The sequence below is a fragment of the Oncorhynchus kisutch genome, unplaced genomic scaffold, assembly GCF_002021735.2.
Source record: "Oncorhynchus kisutch isolate 150728-3 unplaced genomic scaffold, Okis_V2 scaffold1456, whole genome shotgun sequence".
Lineage (NCBI taxonomy): Eukaryota > Metazoa > Chordata > Actinopteri > Salmoniformes > Salmonidae > Oncorhynchus > Oncorhynchus kisutch.
The window spans coordinates 25615-48954 of NW_022263401.1; the positions used below are offsets into that span (position 1 = coordinate 25615).

General features: G+C 44.5%; 1 pseudogene; it reads left to right on the plus strand.

Moving 5' to 3' along the window:
• The first annotated feature begins 2547 nt into the window (after positions 1–2547).
• LOC109876495 (aftiphilin-like) overlaps positions 2548–23340 on the plus strand; it is a 29871-nt pseudogene continuing 9078 nt past the window's right edge.

The following is a 23340-nucleotide window of genomic DNA, read 5'->3' on the forward strand; positions in this document are numbered from 1 at the left end:
ACGAGCCATCAGGAAAACAAGGGAGTCTGTGTCCTGCCCCTGCCAAGCTGAGAGAGGGAGGAGGAAAGGAAGGAGATTGTGTGTGTGCATAAAATACGTATGGGAGAGCGAGAGGGTGTGTGTGTGTGTGTGTGTGTGTGTGTGTGTGTGTGTGTGTGTGTGTGTGTGTGTGTGTGTGCAGTCTGTGTGCATGTGTCTGAAACAGAGTGCGAAAGAGAGAGAGAGAGAGAGATGAAGGGATGGAGACAGTGTGAGAATGAGAGATAAGGTAGAGTCCGCTGGTTTGACATTTGACGTCTTGCCTGACAGACACAAATGCCTTTGTCACAGTCACTGAGTGATTACAGACAGGAAGTTATGCAGTTATGTGGAGGAGCAGTGGAATGGGTTAAAGAAGCAATCATCAATAACAGAGTGGTTACCCAACCACTTTTTTGGCAATACACATTGATGGATGGAGCTGCAGAAATGTAACCACTCTCAAATACATAGACCGAGCTATGGATGTAAGGACTGACCATCCATGATATCAAAATGAAAGGACTGACCATCCATGATATCAAAATGAAAGGACTGACCATCCATGATATCAAAATGAAAGGACTGACCATCCATGATATCAAAATGAAAGGACTGACCATCAGTATTTCAGTTGACTGTTTTGATTTACAATTGCATTGTTTACAAACAATTGAGTGAAACTAGCTGATTAGGTTCTGATGGGTTCTGACAGACGAACTAATAAGCTCATTTAGAAGTTCTATTCTTCAAGAATCAATGGGTATTATAATTCATTTAAAAGTCCAACATGGGCTGTACCAATCACAGATTGCCCCTTTCAAACTGCTTTCCTCAGCCTGGGATGCCTCGGGGAAAAACTAAGGGGATGTGTCTGACTTACAAACTGATATTTAAAAGACAAAATTGTTAAAATGAGGGAAAGGTTAGGGGTTAAGGTTGGAGTTAAGGTAAGGGTCTGTTTTTGTTTCGTCGGGCTGTCAATGGAATGCTCAGCACGACTCTCGTGATGGTTTGTTTATGCTCTGTACCGCCACCTGGTGTTTCTTTACCAAACTGTTACCACTGGAATGTAAGTCTATGTACTGTTCCATAGTAACATTATTATCACATTCCTATTAATAAGATGTAGCACCTTTTTTATCTACTTAAAATTATATTTATTTATTTTTTATGATTTCAAGATGTCTGTTTATAGACATTATTTTGTAGCGGTAGGTAGCCTAGTGGTTAAGAGTGTTGGGCCAGTAACCAAAAGGTCACTGGTTTGAATCCCTGTACAGACTAGGTGAAACATCTGTTGATGTGCCCTTGAGCAAGGCACTTAACCCTAGAAACATCAGCTGTTATATGGCTTGACTGATTTTATGATATCCATTGGTAACAATGTGATGTAATCCTAAAAGATTATAGAGACGATCTGACATGATTGTACGTTACACAGTAATCTAATCTGGTTGGAGTGATTGCTCAACCTAATCTGAGTCCCATGAGCACAAATAGCCAGATAGAGTTCTGAGGCTCAGTCAATGACTGTGTATTGCTACCATAGCAGGCTCCAGATTTGTGGATGTCAATATTGAATGTGGACTGACTGTGGCGGACTCCCAAATGGCACCCTATTACCTATATAGTGCACTACCTTTGACCAGCTGTGGTCAAAATTAGTGCACTACATAGGGATAAGGGTGCTATTTGGGATGCAAAATGAGTGTGTAGTTATAACAAGGAATAAATGACTTGTGGAGCCAAGTCTCATTTGCTGGGAGCTGAGGGCACCTTCAAGAACATAGATGTGTTTAAATGTATTTTCTCTCTCCAGCTGAGCGACGCCAGATGACCGGAAAAGGACCCTCATCTCTCTGAGACGTTGACCGTGACAATGTGTCAGTCAGACACATTAAAGGACAAATAGCTTATTCTATGTGGGTGTCGTTGAGTTCACTTAGCCTACAGAGGCCATGCATAGCAGTTCTTAATGGAAGAACAATCTCACTGAATGGATTGGATTCTTATAACCCATGATAATAATATTTATAACTCTGTATCTTTCTGCCTGTCTGTCTGCCTCTGTCTGCCTCTGTCTGCCTGCCTGCCTGCCTGCCTGCCTGCCTGCCTGTGCCTGCCTTTGACTTTCTCTGCCAGTCTGTGTGTCTGCCTGTCTGTCTGTCTCTTTCTTTCTTTCTCTCTCTATCTCCCTCTCAACTTGAATTACAATATTTCTCATGTTCAGCTGAATAAAATAGATGCAGCTTGTGCACTTGTCTAGGTGTGTCTGTGAGCACAGCACAGCTGGTGTAGGCTATAACCTATGTTAACATTATTACAGTATGAACAAAGGATATGTGGCAATTCCATGTGAGCAGCGATGTGTTCATCACAGGTGTATACTCTACACCTACATGCCATGCCAGGAAAGTATAGTTACCTACGCACTTTACCCAGAAGACCTCATGTTTTGTAAATATATATTTTTAAATAGTAAATCAACACTAACTCTTATTTAATCTAAGCTAAATAAACAAATAAAAGGAGGATTTTACCAATTAAAACATTTGGGCTGGCATTACAGAAAGTAACGAATCGGCACAATTGTTTTATTCGTTTGTTATCATGCCAACAGAGTGAAGTGGAGAGATGCAGTAACAGTAGCTTGATAGAGAGAGGCAGTGTAGCTAGCTACAGTCCAGGCACCTGCTACGCTAATTATCATAACAGGTATTTACTCTAAATCAACATTTTGTTTCGTACATCTTAGTTTATCTGCACATCCCGGTTGTGAGATGAACATGCCATAGCTACAACATCTGAAGGTAAGAGGGAAATAGCTAGCCAAGTAGCTATTAGCGAGCTAGTTGTTAGCTCTGGTCCAGGGCATTACGTGTGGCATTATGCCGCAAGAGCCTTCTTCAATGCCCTGAATATTTCAATTCATCCATCAAGGATTTTTTTTCACACGGTGTTGTTTAGTGACTGGCTTCAATATAGCTACTTTAAGTAAGTATGTTGCTGAAGTGCTGACGAAGTGCTATATCTACCGCCACACTAGCTCATGCTCTGGATCTGCAATATGGGCTGTATCCGACATAGGCCCTTGGACCAGAGTTAGTTAAATAAAACATTGCTGGTGTTTTCAAAAGCAAACACGTCTGTCTCATTTATGCTCACAGTTAACTGGCTAACGTTAACTATTAAGATCTACGTATCTAGTTTACTAGCTAGATATCTAATCACAGCATTACTTAGCCTGCCAGTTTAAGACACCTGTCTAATCTCAAATGGGTCTGTTGTTGTTTCAAAGCTAGCTAACATTAGTAGCTAACGAAATTGTATTTGTTTCTCAACAAGCTCGCTAGTTATATATTTTCTCATCGTGACATAATTCTCATAGCTCAGGGTTGTCATCTCACTGTCAACAGACATCAACTTCATTTCCCACGACTACAGGGTATCAAAGTCAAGTGGTTTATCTAGCTAGTTAGAACAACACTAGCCCTTAATGAGTCTCAGTTCCATTACATTACACACAAGAGTCATTGGAGCAAGACGTCTTCTGTAGGGGGGAGTTTTGTTGAGTCCTGACCTTCGGGCTGGACATTAACACGCATTGCTTGCCGTATGGTTTTGAATGCACAATGACTTTATCTTTCATATCAGCGAGAAATCATGTTAAATTGATACACACCTTTTATATAGGGTTAGTGTTCCAACGGTCATATCTGCATGTTACAGCAAATTAGCTACCTAGTGTAAGTGTAACTCGGGAAGTGTAGCTGAAGTGTAGTTTTGTTGGATGGAGGTCGAGGCGCCCGTAGCTGTACAGATCAGTGCAAAACTACTAGTGTTTTTTTGTGTGTGTTTTTAACATTTATTAAAGGGATTCTTTCTCGCTGATGAAAGATTGACGTTTCTAAACGTTAAAACACAGAGTTGGGATTGTAGTTCACATTTTTCCATTGACGGTAGACGTATATTCAGTGCAGTGCATTGGCATCATGTTACAGGAAGCTAGCTAACCGGCTTCTTCATTAGTTGGCTAGCTATGGATATGCCTATATCTCTGTATGTACTCACTGATACCTAGTAAATTAGTGGTGAAGGGATATACTTGTTTGTTTACACACAGACATGGTCTGACATTATGGTGTGCTGGCTGATAATATTATGAAGTACAGAGTTTCTGGTGGAAGAGGATCTACCATGTTCCCTATGTAGTGCACTACTTTTGACCAGTCCAGAGCCCTATTGGCCCTATATAGGGAGTGCACTATATAGGGAATAGGGTGACATTTGAGACACAATCTGTTTATGTAGGTGCAGCAGCAGCCCTCACCCTCCCTATCTGTGAGCTGACTAGTGGAGCTCAATGGTGCTGCTGGATACAATTACCTGGATCAGTTTACACTGACTGACTGGCTCGCTGACTGGCTCGCTGACTGACTGACTCGCTGACTGACTGGCTGGCTGACTGGGGATGTTGTGTAGGCTTTGTCCTGGCTACTGTTTCCACTCCAATGGCCTCAACAACAAGAAAACAACTAAGACGGAGGTAGACAGTAGGCCTTTTGGTCCTAGAATAACTGATATTACAGGCAAGCAAGACACTAAAGAATAATTGTTAACTTTGAAGTTATTTAACAGATTCTTCAATAATTGAATTGGCAACGTAATGGGGGAAGTGTGTTTGTGTACTGTAAGATGCAGCTAGTCTATCAGTGAGGAGTGAAGTAGGTAGCTAGTTAGACCTGCGTTATAGATTACCCCGTGACCTTGATCTCTCTGACATTCTCTCCTTGTCCCAAATGGCACCCTAGCGCTCACCCTGGTCAGAAGTAGTGCACTAGGGAATAAGGCACCATTTGTGATGCTCCCTCCTTCACCTTGAAGGTGAAGGTCCTCTACCCTTCTTTCAAAGTGTACTCCCCTTACTGAGTAAACAGTTTCCGTTGCAAAATGTTTTGAAACAAGCCCAACTTTTTGCTACGGTCTGCGACTAATGAATACACCCCAGGTTAGTCCATCCTTAATGCACAACAAATAACACGTTGGCAAGCTTTAATCCTGATAAGGCCTGAAACAGTCTTGATTTAGCCTGTTGCTTACTGTGCCGTTAATATCTGCTACTTAGTAATAATATAATATAGCCTAATAATATATTCCATTTAGCAGACACTTTTATCCATAGTGACTTAAAGTAGTCCGTGCATACATTCTCATATGGGTAACCCCAGTGGGAACCTACAAACCTGCTGTTATCTAGGACCACTTCAGCCTATAAAACACCCATTCCTCTGAGGGATAAGACTGAACATAGTCCAAACTCAGAGTTAACAACCAAATCTCGCTCCTGCTGTTTTGCGTGCCAAACATATTTGTGTTTACAGTTCCTGTTTAGTGAGAGCACAAAATCATGCATGGGGAAGTCAATGACACACAGGCTGCATTCAAAATGACATCCTGTTCACCTATCAACTGCAATACTTTTGACCACGGTCCACATAATAGTGCACTTGGGTAGTAGTGCATCACGTCTGTAGCCGTGAAGTGCTTTGAAAGGCTGGTCATGGCTCACATCAACACCATTATACCTGAAACCTTAGACCCACTCCAATTCACATACCGCACCAACAGATCCACAGATGATGCAGTCTCACTCCACACTGCCCTTCCCCACCTGGACAAAAGGCGCATCTATGTGACAATGCTGTTCATTAACTCCAGCTCAGCGTTCAAAACCATAGTGCCCTTAATGCTCACCACTAAGCTCAGGACCCTGGGACTGAACACCTCCCTCTGCAACTGGATCCTGAACTTCCTGACAGGCCGTCCCCAGGTGGTGAGGGTAGGTAACAACACATCCGCCACACTGATCCTCAACATAAGGGCCCCTCAGGGGTGTGTGCTCAGTCCCCTCCTGTACTTCCTGTTCACTCATGACTGCATGGCCAGGCACTACTCCAACACCATCATTAAGTTTGCCGATGACACAACAGTGGTAGGCCTGATCACCAACAACGATGAGACAGCCAGTAGGGAGGAGGTCAGAGAACTGGCCGTGTGGTGCCAGGACACATCCTCTCCCTCAACACAATCAAGACAAAGGAGGTAATTGTGGACTACAGGAAAAGGAGGACCGAGCACGCCCCCATTCTCATCGACAGGACTGTAGTGGAGCAGGTTGAGAGCTTCAAGTTCCTTGGTGTCCACATCACCAACCAACTAGAATGGTCCAAACACACCAAGACAGTCGTGAAGAGGGCACGACAAAGCCTATTCCCCCTCAGGAGGCTGAAAAGATTTGGCATGGGGCCTCAGATCCTTAAAAAGTTCTACAGCTACACCATCGAGAGCATGGTTGCATCACTGCCTGGTATACTCCAGCCACCCAAGTCATAGACTGTTCTCTATGCTACCGCACGGCAAGTGGTACCAGAGTGCCAAGTTTATGTCCAAAGGACTTCTGTTAAGTAATTTTGTAATCAATGTTCATAAATTCCAATGACCTTTATCTGTCTGATACCCAGAGGTTGTAAAGTTCTGGTCTTAGATAAAACAGATAGAATTCTCAGCTAACAATTGATCAGATCCCGATTTATTTGTGAGAGCTCTCAAGTTTTCACAAATACATTCCTTTTATACCATCCTAACCTACGCACGTACATACACACCAACATAGGGATTTTCTCATGAGTCTCACCACAGTTTATAACCACTCAGCTGACAGTTCCCAGGCTCCCCCAGATACTAGAGCTCTGGAGTCCTTTTTCCGCGAATGCGCACCGCATCGATTATATGCAACGCAGGACACGCTAGATAAACTAGTAATATCATCAACCATGTGTAGATAACTAGTGATTATGATTGATTGATTGTTTGTTATATGATAAGTTTAATGCTAGCTTACCTTGGCTCCTTACTGCATTCGTGTAACAGGCAGGCTCCTCGTGGAGTGCAATGAGAGGCAGGTGGTTAGAGTGTTGGACTAACGTTAGTTAACTGTAAGGTTGCAAGATTGAATCCCTGAGCTGACAAGGTAAACATCTGTCGCTCTGCCCCTGAACAGGCAGTGAACCCACTGTTCCCAGGGCGTCATTGAAAATAAGAAAGTGTTCTTAACTGACTTGCCTAGTTAAATAAAGGTGTAAAAAAAAATGGCCAAATCGATGTCCAAAAATACCGATTTCCGATTGTTATGAAAACTTGAAATCGGCCCTAATTAATCGGCCAATCCGATTAATTGGTTGACCTCTACTCGGTACCCCCTGTATATAGCCTCGCTATTGCTATTTTCCTGCTGCTCTTTAATTATTTGTTACTTTTATTTTTTACTTAACAATTTTTTACTTATTTTTTCTTAACTACATTGTTGGTTAAGGGCTTGTAGGTAAGCATTTCACCTGTTGTATTTGGAGCAAACAAATTTAATTAGATTTGACTATATATAGGGAGTAAGGTGCCATTTGGGACTCAATCATACACTTGGGTGACATGATTACAGTTGATGTCTGAGTAGCCAAAGTGTTTTTTCCCCCAACACGTTTCAAACAAGTTTGAAAGGTTCTCTTTCAAAAAATAATCTTCTTATAGTTTTTTCCTCCACAGGAGACCTTCTTCTGATGTTCATTTAGCAGGGCTCTACCCTGACTTTTTTTTTTACAAGGAGCACGTTTGTGCCGAGTTGAAAAATGTAGGCGCACACAAATACATTTAGAAGCACAGTGAAATATATTAAATATATATTAAATATATTAAAGATAGAATTCCAGAACTGTCTTGGTACACTGGTGCTCCTAGGATAGAATTCCAGAACTGTCTTGGTACACTGGTGCTCCTAGGATAGAATTCCAGAACTGTCGTGGTACACTGGTGCTCCTAGGATAGAATTCCAGAACTGTCTTGGTACACTGGTGCTCCTAGGATAGAATTCCAAAACTGTCGTGGTACACTGGTGCTCCTAGGATAGAATTCCAAAACTGTCTTGGTACACTGGTGCTCCTAGGATAGAATTCCAAAACTGTCGTGGTACACTGGTGCTCCTAGGATAGAATTCCAAAACTGTCGTGGTACACTGGTGCTCCTAGGATAGAATTCCAAAACTGTCTTGGTACACTGGTGCTCCTAGGATAGAATTCCAAAACTGTCTTGGTACACTGGTGCTCCTAGGATAGAATTCCAAAACTGTCGTGGTACACTGGTGCTCCTAGGATAGAATTCCAAAACTGTCGTGGTACACTGGTGCTCCTAGGATAGAATTCCAAAACTGTCTTGGTACACTGGTGCTCCTAGGATAGAATTCCAAAACTGTCTTGGTACACTGGTGCTCCTAGGATAGAATTCCAAAACTGTCGTGGTACACTGGTGCTCCTAGGATAGAATTCCAAAACTGTCTTGGTACACTGGTGCTCCTAGGATAGAATTCCAAAACTGTCGTGGTACACTGGTGCTCCTAGGATAGAATTCCAAAACTGTCTTGGTACACTGGTGCTCCTAGGATAGAATTCCAAAACTGTCGTGGTACACTGGTGCTCCTAGGATAGAATTCCAAAACTGTCGTGGTACACTGGTGCTCCTAGGATAGAATTCCAAAACTGTCTTGGTACACTGGTGCTCCTAGGATAGAATTCCAAAACTGTCGTGGTACACTGGTGCTCCTAGGATAGAATTCCAAAACTGTCGTGGTACACTGGTGCTCCTAGGATAGAATTCCAAAACTGTCGTGGTACACTGGTGCTCCTAGGATAGAATTCCAAAACTGTCGTGGTACACTGGTGCTCCTAGGATAGAATTCCAAAACTGTCGTGGTACACTGGTGCTCCTAGGATAGAATTCCAAAACTGTCGTGGTACACTGGTGCTCCTAGGATAGAATTCCAAAACTGTCGTGGTACACTGGTGCTCCTAGGATAGAATTCCAGGTCAGACGGCTAAATATTTAGGCGCATATGTGAGTAAAATGGTCGCTCTGTTTATCCAAACTTACTCTGCTTTATTTGTTACTGCTAACTTACAATAGGAAGAGCATGTAGACCTACTGTCTGTTAATAATGTCATATGGCTATGTAGAACCAGGCCTACTGTCTGTTAATAATGACATATGACTATGTAGAACAAGGCCTACTGTCTGTTAATAATGACATATGACTATGTAGAACCAGGCCTACTGTCTGTTAATAATGACATATGACTATGTAGAACAAGGCCTACTGTCTGTTAATAATGTCATATGACTATGTAGAACAAGACCTACTGTCTGTTAATAATGTCATATGACTATGTAGAACAAGACCTACTGTCTGTTAATAATGTCATATGACTATGTAGAACAAGACCTACTGTCTGTTAATAATGACATATGACTATGTAGAACAAGACCTACTGTCTGTTAATAATGACAAATGACTATGTAGAACAAGGCCTACTGTCTGTTAATAATGACATATGACTATGTAGAACAAGGCCTACTGTCTGTTAATAATGACATATGACTATGTAGAACAAGGCCTACTGTCTGTTAATAATGACATATGACTATGTAGAACAAGGCCTACTGTCTGTTAATAATGACATATGACTATGTAGAACAAGACCTACTGTCTGTTAATAATGACATATGGCTATGTAGAACAAGACCTACTGTCTGTTAATAATGACATATGACTATGTGGAACAAGACCTACTGTCTGTTAATAATGACATATGGCTATGTAGAACAAGGCCTACTGTCTGTTAATAATGACATATGGCTATGTAGAACAAGACCTACTGTCTGTTAATAATGACATATGGCTATGTAGAACAAGACCTACTGTCTGTTAATAATGACATATGGCTATGTGGAACAAGGCCTACTGTCTGTTAATAATGACATATGGCTATGTAGAACAAGGCCTACTGTCTGTTAATAATGACATATGACTATGTAGAACAAGGCCTACTGTCTGTTAATAATGACATATGACTATGTAGAACAAGGCCTACTGTCTGTTAATAATGACATATGACTATGTAGAACAAGGCCTACTGTCTGTTAATAATGACATATGACTATGTAGAACAAGGCCTACTGTCTGTTAATAATGACATATGACTATGTAGAACAAGGCCTACTGTCTGTTAATAATGACATATGACTATGTAGAACAAGACCTTCCTTTTATTTTTCTCCCACCACCACATTTATTTGATTGATTGAACATTCAGGATGTCTTCTAGTAGGCCGTTCTGTACTCAACCTGTCTTCTAGTAGGCCGTTCTGTACTCAACCTGTCTGTGTTCTCCCTACAGATCTATGAGGCCTTCAGCCAGGAGAGCTCTCCCATGGAACAGGAAGTGATGCGCATATACTCCTCCTCCCCCCCTCCGCTGGACGACGAATCAGGGGGAGAGGAGGACGATGACGAGTTTGGGGATTTCTCTGGGGGTGTGGCAATGTCATCCAACCAGCCGTGCCCCCCCACAACAGACCCCGCCTCCCCGACCCTATCAACGGTGCACTTTAGTGTTAGTAAATCCTCCTCTTTATCCGGAACTACCCATAGCAACGGAATCTCGAAACAGTTCCGAGCAGCTGACGACCTGAAGAAGCCATGGGCGCCGGTGGTGGACCAATCACAGCCCGCTAATACTGGGACCTCAGAGGTCGGCAGGGTTCGGCCGGGGTTGGAGGTCAAAGGGCAGCCCTGTCATTGCGACCTCCCTGACCTCCCTCTCACCAATGGGTTTGCCAAGCAGCATCACCAGGGGACCATGTCTGCAGGTACGAAGGGACTTTAATCCCGAGGGCTGTCATGGAGTTGTTAGTGAGGTTGCCTAGCAACTTAGTCTTTGTAATAGAAGTTTTTGTTGTATTGTGTTTTTAATCCTCAATAATTTTTTATATGTACTGTTGTACTCAAATGGCTGAGGCATCTCTATATGTATTTTAAATACGTTCCAGTAAAATGTATGAATTAATTCACCACAGGTCTTGTACCGGCTGGCCTGGGCTCCCCCAGCCAGGATCAGGGGTTTGCAGACTTCTCTGCGTTCGCCGAGCCAGAGATGGAGCTGGAACCCTGGTGCTGCGGCTTCACTCACACTCACAGTACGGAGCACAGGAAGGACGGCAGGATGGAAGGGACAAACCTAACCAACGGTTTCTGCAATGCACACTCGGTCCAGAAGGACATAGAGCAGCGGGCCAGAATAGAGCCTGGCGGGCCTGACTCTCAATGTTTAGCACAGCAAGGGGACAGGGACTGCACTGGAGTCCAGCAACACTGTGAGCTAAGGGGCCACCCTCAGGACTCTGGCCTCTTAGCCCCCATAGAGGTGCTCTGTGCTAGGGGTGAGGGGCTGGGGGAGCCTGGAGAGAGGGCACCCAGCATCAACAGGGATAGCACACTTACACAGGACCCAGAACTGGGAGGGAGGAGGGTGGAGGAGGAGGAGGAAGATGAGGAGAGCGAAACAGAGGACAGTGTCTCTCCTCTCCAGACCACAGTCAGTGGGTCAGTGAGTGAGGAGTTTGCCTCCTCTGGTGAGGCTGTGTCGTCAGACGCTTTGGAGGAGTTTGGGAACTTTGGCGAGACGGTCTTCACTCCCTCGTCAATAGGGGAGGAGGAGAAGGAGAAAGAGGAGGTGCAGCGGAGTGACCTCAGGGAGGAGACCGAGACAAAGATGGTGGAGGAGGAAGATGAAGAAGAGGACTTTGGAATCTTCAGGGATGCTGGATCCTTCCCTAGCCAGGAGGACTTTGCTGACTTCAACCAATCGGAGTCCAGGACACAGGAGGGCTTTGGTGACTTCAACCAATCGGAGTCCAGGACACAGGAGGGCTTTGCTGACTTCAACCAATCAGAGTCCAGGACACAGGAGGGCTTTGGTGTCTTTGAACAGGACTATTCTGAGGACCCGGGTCCGACCCAGGCGTGTGGGGAGGAGGTTGGACATGGAGACCTTCCCCTCAGCGACAGCTTTGCAGACTTCCACTCTGCTCCCCTGGATGGGCAGGGCGAGAGGGAGGAGGGCTGGGGGGCGTATGGGGACCAGAGAGGTCTGTCAGAGGGGGAGACCTGGGCAGAGTTTGGAGAGGAGGATAGAGCCAGGCGGACAGAAGAGGCAGAGGAGAAGAATGGGGGAGCGAGATGTCAGGGAGGTGCTGCTGTACGAAGGGACAGTCTGCAGGTGAGTGGTCTTCTGAGTTATTAGAGTGGATTTATATTGTGTAACACCGGAGAGACAGTCCCAGCTCCATCACCTCACATTTTCCCCAACACACAATTTATACCGGTGAGATGAATGGTCAGCCTCAAATGTATTTTTTATTTTTTTTAAATTTAACTAGGCAAGTCAGTTAAGAACAAATTCCTATTTTCAATGACGGCCTAGGAACAGTGGGTTAACTGCCTGTTCAGGGGCAGAACGACAGATTTGTACCTTGTCAGCTCGGGGGTTTGAACTTGCAACCTTCTGGTAACTAGTCCAACGCTCTAACCACTAGGCTACCCTGCCGCCCCTGTAAAGTGATAGAGAGTTGGGACTCCAAACAGGATTCTCCAGGAGTCTGGATAACGAGGCATCCAACAGTACTTAGTTGTCCCACGTCTGGTAGAAATCCACTCTGACATTTGTAGTATGTTTGTCATAACCTTTGACTCTGCAAGAATAATTCTGCCCAGATGGTTTTTTATTATTGTATCAATAGATTGTCACTGCAGTTTGCCTAGAGGTAGCGCCTAGAGGTAGCGCCTAGAGGTAGCGCCTAGAGGTAGCGCCTAGAGGTAGCGCCTAGAGGTAGCGCCTAGAGGTAGCGCCTAGAGGTAGCGCCTAGAGGTAGCGCCTAGAGGTAGCGCCTAGAGGTAGCGCCTAGAGGTAGCGCCTAGAGGTAGCGCCTAGAGGTAGCGCCTAGAGGTAGCGCCTAGAGGTAGCGCCTAGAGGTAGCGCCTAGAGGGTAGCGCCTAGAGGTAGCGCCTAGAGGTAGCGCCTAGAGGTAGCGCCTAGAGGTAGCGCCTAGAGGTAGCGCCTAGAGGTAGCGCCTAGAGGTAGCGCCTAGAGGTAGCGCCTAGAGGTAGCGCCTAGAGGTAGCGCCTAGAGGTAGCGCCTAGAGGTAGCGCCTAGAGGTAGCGCCTAGAGGTAGCGCCTAGAGGGTAGTTCCTAGAGGGTAGTTCCTAGAGGGTAGTTCCTAGAGGGTAGCTCCTAGAGGTAGCTCCTAGAGGTTGCTCACACCTAAATGAGTTTGCTGGAATAAGACAGTCAAAATCAGGTAGATGGACATAGTTAGTTTAAAAATCTTTCCCATTAATTGTGTTTGATTACAATGTAGTAGACTGCACTGCACTAGATCTCAAACAAGCCATGTCTCTCCCATTCAGGACTCCCTGTCTATCTGGCTACAGAGAGTCCTACAGACCAGCTTCCCTGCAGTGGCAGTCCCAGAACTGGATCAGGAGAGGGAGGAGACTGGGGTGGAGGGGGAGGAGACTGGGGTGGAGGGGGAGGAGACTGGGGTTGAGGGGGAGGAGACTGGGGTGGAGGAGGAGGAGACTGCCATGGAGGAGGAGACTGGGGTGGAGGAGGTGGAGGACAGTGGGGATGAGGTGTTGAATGTGCTCAGCCTCAGGGCTCTGCTAGAGACTCTAGACACACAGCCTGAGGAAGAGGAGACGAAGGGGCTCAACCACACTACACACTGGTGAGAGAACCTCTAGTGATGATGATGATGATTATAACAATGATGGTTCAGTGGAATAACAGCACATAGCATTGGAGGCTGGCCAAAGCACTACTCTGCTGTATGTGACCGCCTCCTTGTTTGCTTTACCCAGGGTTCCTAGGGGTGCGTGGCGGCAGCCTCAGGACCTCCACGATGCCGTGGGCCTGGGATTCCAGTGGGGCGGTTCCCATAGCAACAGGGCCCTGCTCCGCTGTCTGGGGATGGACACCAGAAACATGGTAACTGTCTCTTTTCAGTTTAAAGCCACACTCTGTAGTTCTGTGAATGGCTCCATGTGTAGCAGAGTGAGCCACAGCCTCCCCAACAGAATAACAGCAGATGTAAAGAACAGTAAGAAAATGGATGGATGGCATTTCACATGACTTTAAATCATCTACATATATAGTGCTCAATGAAGGACTTTCCATCAGAGCAACAGAACTAAATAAAACATGAAGCCATCTGCCTTTGACAACAACATCAATGATGTCTGTCTGTCTGTCTGTCTGTCTGTCTGTCTGTCTGTCTGTCTGTCTGTCTGTCTGTCTGAGCTGAGCTGAGCTGAGCTGAGCTGAGCTGAGCTGAGCTGAGCTGAGCTGAGCTGAGCTGAGCTGAGCTGAGCTGAGCTGAGCTGAGCTGAGCTGAGCTGAGCTGAGCTGAGCTGAGCTGAGCTGAGCTGAGCTGAGCTGAGCTGAGCTGATTTTTACAGGGACAGTGCACATTAATCAACGTTTCAGTAAAAGTGCCGGTTTTAGCCGGCTGGCTAATTTTCAAACGCAGTCCCTGGGCAGGTTATTAAAAACAATAACAATACAGACAATCATTGAGCAGTGAGCATTGAACACTCCCTGTGTCTTGTCTGTCTGTCCGTAAGCCCCTCCCTCTCTCCTCCCTCCCCATAATTCCATATTGTACATCATCTACTGTAAATATGTCTGTATATCCCCTTTACTATGTAGAAGTGTTCTGTTGCTGCTGTATCTATAGTGTACATACTGTATGTGGATTATATGTCAATTCTTCATCTATAATATAATGTTATTCTGTCTGTATATTCTGTTTATTGGTGTAAAAGCAGCACCGTTTCACCAGCTTGAATTCCTGCTACATGTAAAGTTACTTGGTGTTTTCTGATTCTGTCTCTCCTCCACAGTTGTTCACTGGTCAGAGAAAGCAGCCTGTCATAGTTCCTGTGTTTGCAGCCAGCCTGGTGAGTGGACTGATGCATATACTGTTCTGTGTCCCAAATGGCACCCTGTTCCCTATACAGTGCACTACTTTAGACCAGGGCCCATATGGACACAGTCCATGGTGGCCCTAGTTCCATTTCTGTCCCTAGGTCCTCCCCCTAAGCATGTGTACCAGTCAGTTTGTTCCATCATGCCAAACATGACCAGGAGTTGACATGATAGTACCAACAGATCTGAGACCAGGCTACCTTCCCTTAGACTTGTATGCTGATAGCCCCTTAATGTTCACAGATCTAAAACTACTGGGTAGGTGTGAAGCAATAAGATGATGACTTGGCAGTCGGCCATATTGCTTTCTCTCGTTATCCCCCCTCTCTCCTCTCTCTCTTTCGCCCCCTCTCCCCTATTTCTCTCTCAGGGAATGTTAGAGCCCACCAAAGAGCCACTGAGACCATCTTCAACTGCGGAGAAGACTGCTGCCACAGCACAAGCACTTCCTGGGTCACAGGAAACCACCACCACCTCGTCAGTACAGGTACAGAAACAGGTGTAGGGAGAAGTTGTCCTAGATGCTGATATGTGGTCAGTTTAGCATTTTCCCTCCAAATGGTTACAGTTAGAATTGCGGGAGGTGAAGCAGATCCTAGATCTGTACTTAGGGGAAACTTCACTCCAGAGCAACAGGCACACCACGGCTGTGTGTGAACATGTTACCAGCTGTTAAACTCTCCTCCGTCTTTGTTTCCTCAATACCGCACCCCTTTCTCAAAGCTCATTGGAGGAGGAGGGACCTTAGATACTCTCTTCAAAATTAACTTTGAGAGAGAGGTAAGAATAGTTATGTTCTTTGAACAGTTGACAGTTGGTAAGGTTCCAGACAGCCTGTGGGTAGGATGTGACAGTTGGTAACATTTCCAGACAGTCTGACTAGGATGTGACAGTTGGTAATGTTTCCAGACAGCCTGTGGCTAGGATGTGACAGTTGGTAAGGTTCCAGACAGCCTGTGGGTAGGATGTGACAGTTGGTAAGGTTCCAGACAGTCTGTGGCTAGGATGTGACAGTTGGTAATGTTTCCAGACAGCCTGTGGCTAGGATGTGACAGTTGGTAACATTTCCAGACAGTCTGTGGCTAGGATGTGACAGTTGGTAATGTTTCCAGACAGCCTGTGGCTAGGATGTGACAGTTGGTAATGTTTCCAGACAGCCTGTGGGTAGGATGTGACAGTTGGTAACATTTCCAGACAGTCTGTGGCTAGGATGTGACAGTTGGTAATGTTTCCAGACAGCCTGTGGCTAGGATGTGACAGTTGGTAACATTTCCAGACAGTCTGACTAGGATGTGACAGTTGGTAATGTTTCCAGACAGCCTGTGGCTAGGATGTGACAGTTGGTAATGTTTCCAGACAGCCTGTGGCTAGGATGTGACAGTTGGTAATGTTTCCAGACAGTCTGTGGCTAGGATGTGACAGTTGGTAATGTTTCCAGACAGCCTGTGGGTAGGATGTGACAGTTGGTAATGTTTCCAGACAGCCTGTGGGTAGGATGTGACAGTTGGTAATGTTTCCAGACAGTCTGTGGCTAGGATGTGACAGTTGGTAATATTTCCAGACAGTCTGTGGCTAGGATGTGACAGTTGGTAATGTTTCCAGACAGTCTGTGGCTAGGATGTGACAGTTGGTAATATTTCCAGACAGTCTGTGGCTAGGATGTGACAGTTGGTAATATTTCCAGACAGTCTGTGGCTAGGATGTGACAGTTGGTAATATTTCCAGACAGTCTGTGGCTAGGATGTGACAGTTGGTAATGTTTCCAGACAGCCTGTGGGTAGGATGTGACAGTTGGTAATGTTTCCAGACAGTCTGTGGCTAGGATGTGACAGTTGGTAATGTTTCCAGACAGCCTGTGGCTAGGATGTGACAGTTGGTAATGTTTCCAGACAGCCTGTGGCTAGGATGTGACAGTTGGTAATGTTTCCAGACAGCCTGTGGGTAGGATGTGACAGTTGGTAATGTTTCCAGACAGTCTGTGGCTAGGATGTGACAGTTGGTAATGTTTCCAGACAGCCTGTGGGTAGGATGTGACAGTTGGTAATGTTTCCAGACAGCCTGTGACTCACACAGTATACCCAACACAAACAGGGCAACATTGGGCACTATCTTTTACACTTCCTTGATAATGAAGTTAACCCTAAACTCTGACCTATGATCAGATATCCTTACCGCAGATCCTAATCTTAGCATTAGGAGGATAATGACAATATCTGACCCTAGACTAACTAACACCCAATTCCTCTGTGCTGTCCTCTATCCATCACGAAGACCTGGCCATATTCACAAAGCGTCTTGGAGTAGGAGTGCTGATCTAGGATCAGTCTAGTCTTTTAACTCATAATCAATAAGATAACAAGAACCAGGGGGACCTGATTCTAGATCAGCACTCCTTTGTCTGATGTCCTTTTGTGAGTATGGGCCTTCAAGAGACTGTGTTGAATAGAGGGCACACTGCTGAGCCTCACTACAGTTTGTTCCTTCCGCCAGCAGGGGGCCCCCCAGCCTTGGTCCCAGTTTGACTGGAGCAGCAGTGCCCTTGGCGTCAACCGTCTGGATGGTACGTCCTCCCACTGAGCCCCCTACCTACAGGGCTAGAGATGAGGCTGCTGAACACACTCTCCCCTCCGACTCTGCTGCTACCTGACTCCTGTTATTTTCTTTGGTTCCAATGTCCACACCAGCATACTAGACTACCATTTATAATGAATCAATGTGTTGGACATACTAGTCTACCACCTATAATGAATCAATGTGTTGGACATACTAGACTACCACCTATAATGACTCAATGTGTTGGACATACATTCTAAGTAAGTCGTATGCAAGTGTGGACTTTGGAACATAGTCCCTATCACCCCCCCCCCCTCTCCATCTCTCCTCTGCTCCTCTCTTCACATTGATGTCTCCCTCTAGATGGTACTACTCATTTTCATGACTGTCTGTCCCTTTAATTGTATCTTGTAGTGTGGGATCCCAGGGCTCTCTCTCTATACGTCTAACTTAACCGGCTACCTCGTCTGCCCTGTATAGAGTGATGCTGATGAGGTTTCTCACATGTTGTTACCCTTCATCATTGATCCAAACACTGTTTCTTATTGCACTGGGCGAGAGATCTTTCAGTATTAGTGGAGGGAATGGGGCAAAGACAAGTCAAGCCATATAGATGAATGTGTGGCCATAGCCTAAAGGGAATCCCCCTAGTAGCTGCATTTTGGTTGTAGTAGAAATAAGCTCATGTGAAAAAGCCTGAAATCCAGACCTGTTCTGTACTAACATTCCACTCCTTGTACTTTGTCATATGCCAAAAATTATGTTTGGCATGACATGAAGTAGAATATTAGCACAAACAGACTGGTATCCAGGCTAGAGAAAGCCAGGATCCTCTTACTAGTACCCAGGATAGAGAAAGCCAGGATCCTCTTACTAGTACCCAGGATAGAGAAAGCTAGGATCCTCTTACTAGTACCCAGGCTAGAGAAAGCCAGGATCCTCTTACTAGTACCCAGGCTAGAGAGAGCCAGGATCCTCTTACTAGTACCCAGGCTAGAGAAAGCCAGGATCCTCTTACTAGTACCCAGGATAGAGAAAGCCAGGATCCTCTTACTGGTACCCATGATAGAGAAAGCCAGGATCATCTTACTAGTATCCAGGATAGAGAAAGCCAGGATCCTCTTACTAGTACCCAGGATAGAGAAAGCCAGGATAGAGAAAGCCAGGATAGAGAAAGCCAGGATAGAGAAAGCCAGGATCCTCTTACTTGTACCCAGGATAGAGAAAGCCAGGATAGAGAAACCCAGGATAGAGAACGCCAGGATAGAGAAAGCCAGGATCCTCTTACTGTTACCCAGGATAGAGAAACCCAGGATCCTCTTACTAGTACCCAGGATAGAGAAAGCCAGGATCATCTTACTGGTACCCAGGATAGAGAAAGCCAGGATCATCTTACTGGTACCCAGGATAGAGAAAGCCAGGATCATCTTACTGGTACCCAGGATAGAGAAAGCCAGGATCATCTTACTAGTACCCAGGATAGAGAATCCCAGGATAGAGAATCCCAGGATAGAGAATCCCAGGATAGAGAAAGCCAGGATAGAGAAAGCCAGGATAGAGAAAACCAGGATAGAGAAAGCCAGGATAGAGAAAGCCAGGATAGAGAAAGCCAGGATAGAGAAAGCCAGGATTCTCTTACTGTTTTCTGCTATTCTGTGTTTTCCTATATTCTTCTGTATCTTTACTTTTCATTTTCTTTGTAAAATAAAAAGGACATATATATTCAGTAAACTGAAACTGATCTTTACCATCACTGTGATTATATAAACACAATATCGGCAAAAGAAAATACCATTTGATTTAGCTTGAATATGTTTTTATATTTCTTTTTAGATTCCCCCCAACCAATGAGATGTTTTAAGGTTCTTTCAGTGTGGTTGCAATAAACACTGTTGTAAATACGTGAATAAACCTCTTTCTAATATATTACACCTATCTGAGCTGTCCTGCCTCTTGGTTTTCTCTGGCTGTTCTATCACTGCACTGACGACTTTCCTCCATAGACATGGATAGATGTAACACATCCTGGTTTAACACCGGCAGTGCCATTGAGGCCGTTCACCATAAGGAAGCAGTCAACTGGGTGGGAATTTCTATAGGATAAGTAAGGATCACAGAATTCCATCCAGGTCAGCAGGAAGGATCTGCCAATGAATTATACTCCTGAGCAAACGTCCCATACCTGGATGTGGCTGTAAATCACCCACCTTGGCCTTAATGCCTGTTCAGACAATACACTCCAGGAGGCAGTATGCAAACCCTTTCAGTTTGTTAACCGACTGTCAATTAACTAATTTAAGTCAAATGGAGAGAGCTCTCAATATTGCTGCCCATGCTGTCACGGAAGCCAGTATGGCAAAGATGTAAGGAAGAGCCCTCTATCCAACTCTATGCTGCTTTCCTCTGTTCTGGAGATTCTTATTCCAGCTCCATACTGCCACCCACTGTGTTGAAAGACCAAATTCTTGATGGTTTCTTCACCACTTGCTAGTAGTTTGTACACCTTTTATTTGGACCAAAGACAGAAGTGCTATGGTGGTCTTTTTATTTTGAACTCTAAACACAGGTATGGTGTTTGTGTACATATGCATTGTGTGTGTGTGTGTGATGTGGTGGATCCAGAGCTAGACAGTGACACCAGCAGCCGTCCAGCTGATACCCTGAACTACCTCATGTCTACTATGGAGAACACCACCACCTCCACCAGGTCAGACTGACACACACACACACACACACACACACACACACGTAGTGATCAATAATTGCTAATCAAGCATAATCGATTGGATTTATATCGTGCTTTGCCAGGTCTGAAAGAGCTTTGCATGGAAAGGGGGGAAACTCACCTGCCTTCAAATGTCGCCTCTTTGTTTTTCCATCTTAATGTGTTGTGTGTTTGTGTCAGGAAACCCCATAGCGATGAGGAGGACCAGCTGAGTGAGGAGGCAGCCAGGGTGATCTGTGGGCTGGCTGACCTGTCCTTCATGAAGGCTAAGGTCCTAATGTTCCCCATCACCCTCACACCAGCCGCTGGCTCTGGTACACTGCTAGAGTGATGCACACATGGATGGATGCACACACACACAAACACAGAAGACTTGTCCGCTTCAAAGCTAGATTGAACATTAATGCAAAGTCAAAATGTTGATAATCAGTAATATGGTGAAATACAGTGAGGGGAAAAAGTATTTGATCCCCTGCTGATTTTGTACGTTTGCCCACTGACAAAGAAATGATCCATCTATAATGTTTATGGTAGGTTTATTTGAACAGTGAGAGACAGAATAACAACAAAAATCCAGAAAAACGTATGTCAAAAATGTTATAAATTGATTTGCATTTTAATGAGGGAAATAAGTATTTGACCCCTCTGCAAAACATGACTTAGTACTTGGTGGTAAAACCCGTGTTGGCAATCACAGAGGTCAGACGTTTCTTGTAGTTGGTCACCAGGTTTGCACACATCTCAGGAGGGATTTTGGGCCACTCCTCTTTGCAGATCTTCTCCAAGTCAGTAAAGTTTTGAGGCTGACGTTTGGCAACTCGAACCTTCAGTTCCTTCCACAGATTTTCTACGGGATTAAGGTCTGGAGACTGGCTAGGCCACTCCAGGACCTTAATGTGCTTCTTTTTGAGCCACTCCTTTGTTGCCAAGGCCATGTGTTTTGGGTCATTGTCATGCTGGAATACCCATCCACGACCAATCTTCAATGCCCTGGCTGAGGGAAGGAGGTTGTCACCCAAGACTTGACGGTACACGGCCCCGTCCATCATCCCTTTGATGCGGTGAAGTTGTCCTGTCTCCTTAGCAGAAAAACACCCCCAAAGCATAATGTTTCCACCTCCATGTTTGACAGTGGGGATGGTGTTCTTGGGGTCATAGGCAGCATTCTTGGTGACTATGGTCCCAGCTGCCTTGAGATCATTGACAAGATCCTCCCGTGTAGTTCTGGGCTGATTCCTCACCGTTCTCATGATCATTGCAACTCCACGAGGTGAGATTTTGCATGGAGCCCCAGGCCGAGGGAGATTGACAGTTCTTTTGTGTTTCTTCCATTTGCGAATAATCTCACCAACTGTTGTCACCTTCTCACCAAGCTGCTTGGCGATGGTCTTGTAGCCCATTCCAGCCTTGTGTAGGTCTACAATCTTGTCCCTGACATCCTTGGAGAGCTCTTTGGTCTTGGCCATGGTGGAGAGTTTGGAATCTGATTGATTGATTGCTTCTGTGGACAGGTGTCTTTTATACAGATAACAAACTGAGATTACGGATAGGCGGGACAGTCGCGTCCCACTTGGGCAAAAACAGGGAAAATGCAGCGTGGCAAATTAAAAAAATTATATAAAAATCTAACTTTCATTAAATCACACATGTAAGATACTCAATTAAAGCTACATTCGTTGTGAATCCAGCCAACATGTCAGATTTTAAAAAGGCTTGTCGGCGAAAGCATAAGAAGCTATAATCTGATGATAGCACAAGCAGGAAAGAAAGAGGGTAGCATATTTCAACCCTGCAGGCGCTACACAAAACACAGAAATAAAATATAAAACATGCATTACCTTTGACGAGCTTCTTTTGTTGGCACTCCGATATGTCCCATAAACATCACAATTGGTCCTTTTGTTCGATTAATTCCAGCCATATATATCCAAATGTCAATTTAAAAAATCGCGTTTGATCCCAAAAAAACTGCTTCCAAAAAATGCAACGTCACTACAAAATATTTCAAAAGTTGCCTATAAACTTTGCCAAAATATTTTAAACTATACAACTTTAGGTATTTTTAAACGTTAATCATCGATCAAATTGTAGACGGGTCTATCTGTTGTTCAATACAGGAAGACAACAAACCAGCTCTACTTTTCAAGTCTTGCGCAACTCTCAACAGTGTTACCCAGTTCCTAGTTGGCCTACTTCTTCATTGCACAAAGGAATAACCACAACCAAATTCCAAAGACTGGTGACATCCAGTGGAAGCGGTAGGAACTGAAAACCAGTTCCTAAGAAATATCGTTTGCCAACGAGAACTCACTGAACAGACAGAGACCTCAAAAAAGAAATCTGAACGGTTAGTCCTCAGGGTTTTGCCTGCTACAGAAGTTCTGTTATACACACATTCATGATTCAAACAGTTTTAGAAACTTCTGAGTTTTTCTATCCAAATCTACGAATAATATGCATATCTTATATTCTTGGCATGAGTAGCAGGAAGTTGAAATGGGGCACGCTATTTATCCAAAAGTGAAAATTCTGCCCCCTAGCCCCAAGAGGTTTTAACCTCTTAAGAGTGTGCTCCTAATCTCAGCTTGTTACCTGTATAAAAGACACCTGGGAGCCAGAAATCTTTCTGATTGAGAGGGGGTCAAATACTTATTTCCCTCATTAAAATGCAAATCAATTTATAACATTTTTGACATAAGTTTTTCTGGATTTTTTGTTATTACTGTCTCTCACTGTTCAAATAAACCTACCATTAAAATGATAGACTGATCATTTCTTTGCCAGTGGGCGAATGTACAAAATTAGCAGGGGATCCAATACTTGTTTCCCTCACTGTAGTTAGTCTTTTGTTCTGAATGTATTGATGTATTTATGTTGTGACACAGTGGTTGAGGTCTAAGACTGATCCACACTTACCTCCAGTCATCTGCCTCGTTCCTCCAGTGGTCTTAGATCAATTTCCTGTTTCTCTTTTCAAGATGGACATTTTATCTTCATGTATTTATTCTTAATGTGTGTATGGTTATTCATGTAAATTCATCATAAATCCATAGGAAATATATTGTATTTAATATTTACAGAACAGATTGGTCATAACAATATTTATATGATATA